The following is a 6000-nucleotide window of genomic DNA, read 5'->3' as shown; positions in this document are numbered from 1 at the left end:
TACGATTCTCGTAAACCGCCATGATGTCTTCTCCCTGTAAACTTTGGTAAAAATGCCATGACGTCATCTTCTGAAACTACAGTAAATCGTCATGACGTCATCTCTGTATAAAAAGATTATAAAGATTCCCTTCATTAATTAACTTCCGAAGATTGAGGCGACAGTTGCGCTCCATTTTACCACTTTGGGCTCCTCGATTCTCGCGCTCACCTACTTTATCCACTTAGCTTATAAATAGGCCCAGGGGTCCTTCACTTTTCCCCTTCCGCACTTCTTCTTCTTCCTTTCAACGCTCAAGACCGACAGCTCCTCCGCCGCCATCGACCTTGAAGCTCTGCATCATCCCTGGCCGCTGCATCAACCTGAGCGCACCAGAGATCCGCAGTTCTCCTCCGCTACTACCGTGAATCCGTTAAGCTTTCTTCCTTCATCCCTAGATCTCCATTAGGGCTTCATGTTCATCCATGTTCATCGACGTTTCATCTGTGTTCATTGCTTCACCCCTATATCTTCGTCGAATCTAGACTAGCTTGACATTTTCCTTTTGCGGCTGGATCCGTAGTTTTAATCTGCCATATCACAGAATCTTGTTGTTCCTGGATAGATCCCATCTGGACCTTCTCTGTTCTGCTTGAGGCCATTTTAGGGCTCAGAAAATTTTCTTTACTGAACCACGGTAGATCAAAAATTATATCACCATTTTGTGAAACTTGTTTCTGCAACACTTAGTAGATTTCAGATCTGCTTCTTCCGCTATAGGCGGTTTAATCTTTAGTAGTTGATAATCCACCAGATACCATTAGCCCTCACTTAAACCGCCATCTTGACTTGAGTAGCAGTATTCGGTTTAACTTGCATATATGCCCTGATTAAGTCCCTCGGTTTAACACCAGTTTATGTATATCAATCTTGAACCGTGAACCGGCATTTGAACTTCTTTTACAGCTTGTCATAAAAAATGGCCAAACAATTTTCTTCTTGCTATTGGGTTCCTTCCCGGATCAAAGAAGAACAGCTGACTGGTTATACTGTGACTGGCGCTTTAGCCAAGAAGGATGTCATTCATTGGCGAGTCCCTGGCCCTGAGTGCCCTCCTGAACCTGAAGATGGAGAGGTGGTCGTATTTATGCAGCATCTAGACCGGGGATTTAGCCCTCCGAGATCAAAATTCTTCCGGGATGTGCTTGCAAGCTTCCAACTCCACTCTCAAGATATTGGACCGAACTCCATGTCCAATATTTGCAACTTTCAAGTCTTCTGTGAAGTCTATCTGCAAGAGGAGCCAACAGTTGAACTTTTCAGAGATTTCTTCCATTTGTACCGCCGTACAGAATTTTGTGATGGCCCCAATACTAAACTTGGTGGTGTATCGATTCAAAAAAGGAAAGAAGTAGATTTTCCTCATGCCAAACATCACAGCCACCCCAAAGACTGGAATCAAACATGGTTCTATTGCCGGAACACCGCTCCGGATGATGAAAATCCTCTGTCGGGTTACCGTCCTCACCGACTTAGCAATGGACATCCACTGCCTCAGCGGCTTATAGCCAAGGAACGACAAACTTACGCGCCACAGCTTGCTAAGCTCCGGGCTCTTCTAGCAACCAGTTTGACTAGCATTGATCTTGTCTGTTGCTGGATCTCTTGGGGTATCCTGCCCTTAAGCCGCTGCACCAGCTTAATGCATGAATATACCAGGAATGTCAACGACCCTCGACGGCATACTGACATACCGATGAATGACGAGGAAGTCACTGAATCTATAAAGAAGATGTTGGATGAACCGATCTCGGAATATTGCAAGACCGGACTGGCCCCTTTTTACGCCTCCAACAAACCGTCGTCTGTAAGAATTTATCCTTCTGCTTTTTAATCCATCTCCGCTTTAACTTTTTCCTGATAACCTTTTGTTTATTTTTACAGGTCAAAGATCCATTCTGGAAGAGAAAATCTCAAGACAAACCGGCAAAGGCTCAAGAAAAACCGCCGAGGGTTCTTCGTGCCAAGAGCAAGGTCACAAAGAGGCCAGCCAAGAAGAAAACCGCCGAGTCCTCTAATCCGCCCAAAGATGTCGATGATTCGACACAAGAGGTAGAACTTGACTCCCTTGGTTCATTTTTCATACACCTTATTGACAATGACTATTATCAGGATGATGCGGAAGCCAGCCGTGCTGACCATGTAGAGGTAATCTCCCTTTCCTCCGATTCAGATCATGTGCCGGTTCAAAAACTTTGCCGAGCAGTTCGGAAAGTAAAACACTCACATCCTCTTGCTCATTTGGATCCACAATTTTCTTTGAAGACACAGCAACATGAAGGTCTTCGCACAACCTGGCACAGTGGCCAGCAAGTCACTTCCTCCGGTTTACCAAACACCCGAACCCGGAAACGTCGTCCAGAGGTCTCTTGTTCTTCCAGTAAATCTTATCCTTTGGCGGGTTGCTTCCGATACCCACTTAATCCGTCTAATTTTAATTATTAGGTAACTTCCAACTCATCTTCTGGTGACTCATCAACTACCCAAATGCCTCCTCTCAAGACCATCTGTGGGTGAGTATAATAATTCAAGCCTCACCTTCCTGCACCGGTTTACCTTTTTAACCTCTGTTTGCTATTTTGCAGCGCCAAAGCCCGACTCAGCAAGAAGGCAAAAACGAATGCCCCTACTGAAGAATTTGAACCAGAGAAGACCCCAGAAGGTACTAGTGGAGATGCTGACATTGCTATGGATGACCCTGTCCCACAAGGTCAGAACACTGATGTTGATCCGCCGGAAGCTGACCCGGCTACTCATGTTGATCCATCAAGCCCGCGAGCCAATCCTCCAAGTCTAGCTGCTAATCCGCCTAGCCCGGCCAGAACCTCAGATAAACCGGCGAGCCCAAATGCAGCAACTGATGATGTTGTGATTACTGGGTTTGGCCACACTTCTCCTGGCAACCCTGTCGCTTTGTCCAAGCATAGTGCCAAGGTGGAAGCTGCTGCTGTGAAGAAAGGCAAATAGAAGACTGACTTGTCAAGCTATGATCATCTCAGTGCTCAGGAGGTCCATTCCGGATTTCTAAACTGCCTGTTCACAAGTCGTGACTATGAGGCCGACTTAGTCAACAATATGAAGGAGCGCTATGAGGTAACTTCCAAACACTGTAAATTTTCTTGTACTGTATATTAACTCCATTGTAGCCCCCAAGGGCCGGTTTGTCTCTTCAAGATGAACCGGGACTTTGAGATAAAAAGGACTTCCAATGTGTAGCCCCAAGGGCCGGGTTATCTTATCAAGATGAACCGGGACTTTATATTCAAAACATTGTCCTTGTTGAATTCCTTTGCCTTTGATTTTCTGATCAAATACACATTAGCCCCCAAGTGCCAAGATTAATACTTGTATTGAGCCTTGGGACTTTAAATAGCTAGAAAAGAAACAATCCGCATTAGCCCCCAAGTGCCAAGTGTATAACTGGTTATATGCTTGGGACTTTGAGAAAAATATTAACATCTTCATCATCTGACTTGTGCAGGCTGACATAAGCAACAAAGATTCCTAAATTGCGGATCTTAAAGAAAATATCAAGGCCCAGCATGCCGAAACCTCCAAGGCCACAGATGAACTGAAGGGAGCTTCAACTGTCATGGAGCAATTAAAGGGTGATTTCAAAAACAAGCGGGCTGTTTGGGAAAACAAGAAGGCTGCTCTGTTAAAGCGGGCTGAAGATGCCGAATCAGCTCTTAAACCGGTGACGGGAGAACTATCTGGGCTAAAGCATCAAGTCAATGCTATGACTTCAGCAATATTTGGTAAGTACTTTTTGTAAAAAGCTTGCTTAACCATCTTTGAAATTGTCGGTTTGACAACAAATTCTTAAACCGTTGCAGGTAGCCGTATTGCTCATCTGGGCTCGGACATGCGGATGAAGCTGAAGGAAGTATATACGTTGATAGAGCAACTGTATACCGGTGCCCAACGAGTTATCTGTGCGGCCTCATACAATAAACCGGCACCAACTTTGATCAAGGATACTCAGGCCAAATTGTCGATGACACCGGCCCAGATAGAAGAAATGAAGCGATCTGCTGCCAGGGCTGGCGCTTCATTAGCACTGACTCGGGCCAAAGCTTGGATTGCTGACCTGAATCTGGTTGATATCGCAAAGGGCTATACTGGTGAACAAGAAAATGGGTCAGCATTTGATAATGAAGCCCTCAAAACCCTGACAAAGGAGATGCGTCCGCTGGCAAGCCAATTGGCTGAAGAAGTTAATTTGCTTGTTCATCGTTCCTTCTATGATGCAAACAACCAACGGGTTGATACTGCTGTGAAAGAAGTGCAGAATCTTATCCCGCCAATCCGTAAGCACACTTATGCCCCTGACGTTGAACCGTCCAATCTTATAAGTGAAGAGGCTGTCTTCCAAGCTTTAACCCGGATTAACTGGGCCACCTTTGACTTCCAGCCACTTGGTGGGGAGGAGGAGGTTGAACTAATGCCAGAAGATCCATCAACTTCACGTCAAACTGGTGACGAGTCTTAATCCGGCAATCGGCTTAAGTTTCACAGACTGTTGTGTGCCACAAGCAGTCATTATTTTGGGCCTCAAAGCGCCTTGTAATAGGCTAGTTGAAATACTTTGATCTACTGCCATCGTGCACTGCTACATGACGCTGTTTTGATCCGCCGTAATATTTGTTGTGCTTGCTTTATACATCTTAATAATTTCATGCAATCCTTGTGTCTGCATAAAAAGATCTGTCCTGGCGGTTTACCGTCGGACGGGTCATAATGCCCATATAAAGCCTGGTTGATAACCAAGGCTGGAAGAATACTAAAATATGAAATAAATCATACATGTGATATTAAATCACATTGTTTTCTCACCAACTTGATTGTATTAAGGGTGAAAACCCAAATCTTGAGTGTTGATAACTCCCACCAAGCAGTGTTGGTGCATAATAAGTCATACCGGGTTGTGATGAACACCGGATGATCATACTGGCGATATGTAGTCAAAGCCAGACCGGGTTGTGAAACACCGGTTTAATAATGAATATGGTCTGACAACTTTTAGTTGAAAGCCAAGCCGGGTTAACAAACACCGGGTTATTATGATGACTGAAAGCCATGCCGGGTCAATAGACACCGGTTCAACATAAAATGTTATCAAAGGATAAAAAACTTGACAAAAGCAAATAAAACCATGTAGTCGAGGCTTTTCAAGGGCTGTCAGGCCCAAATTTGAGGCTTTTCATGGGCTGCAAGGCCGCTGAGTTAAACCATTTTGCAAAGACTTTCAAGATGGGCCTCCAACTAACCAATCGTCGTTTTAACTTTGACAAGTTCAGGGTCTGTAAAAGATTGACTTGTCAAACATTCAGCGGGTCATGCCAGGTTTACCTGGATAGGAGTGGCTTACTTGATAAAGGCAGGTTAACCCTGGGTTTAGGTGAATACAGCAGGCTTCCAAGCCGTGCTTGATAGCATATTACAAGGGTCCTTTCAAACTCTTTGTTGCAGTGCACAAAGAGCCCCCAAGTAACTTTGTGAGTTGTGCTCAATGGGTGCCTATGTTTGAGCTGTGCATAGCATCCAAACTCTCTTTGGCCCTTTGGGTGTGAAGCTCCCAAGCTGTATTGTGGCGTGATAGCCGGATTAACAGGTAGAACTCCGCTTTGTTAGCTGAAGCCCCCATGTAATCAGAAGATATTGGAAAAAACAGCGGAGACCCTGCTTATAGCAAGGATGCCGGTTTTTTTATTGATCATAATATATACATTGTCAAAATATGTACATAAGAAGAGCCTATAGCTCAGGTGTAGTAAGGCCGAAGGAGAGCTATGTTCCACGGCCGCCGGGTCTCCTCCTCAGATTTGCGTGAGTCTGTGTGCTCTTGAACGTCAATGAGGTAGTATGATCCGTTGTGCAGATTCTTGCTGACCACAAAGGGTCCTTCCCAAGGTGGGGATAACTTGTGCATATCGGTCTGATCCTGGATGAGCCGGAGCA

Source organism: Triticum dicoccoides, chromosome 2B (genome assembly GCF_002162155.2).
Source record: "Triticum dicoccoides isolate Atlit2015 ecotype Zavitan chromosome 2B, WEW_v2.0, whole genome shotgun sequence".
NCBI lineage: Eukaryota > Viridiplantae > Streptophyta > Magnoliopsida > Poales > Poaceae > Triticum > Triticum dicoccoides.
The sequence above is the reverse complement of the archived record's forward strand: the minus strand, read 5'-3'. Positions refer to the sequence as shown.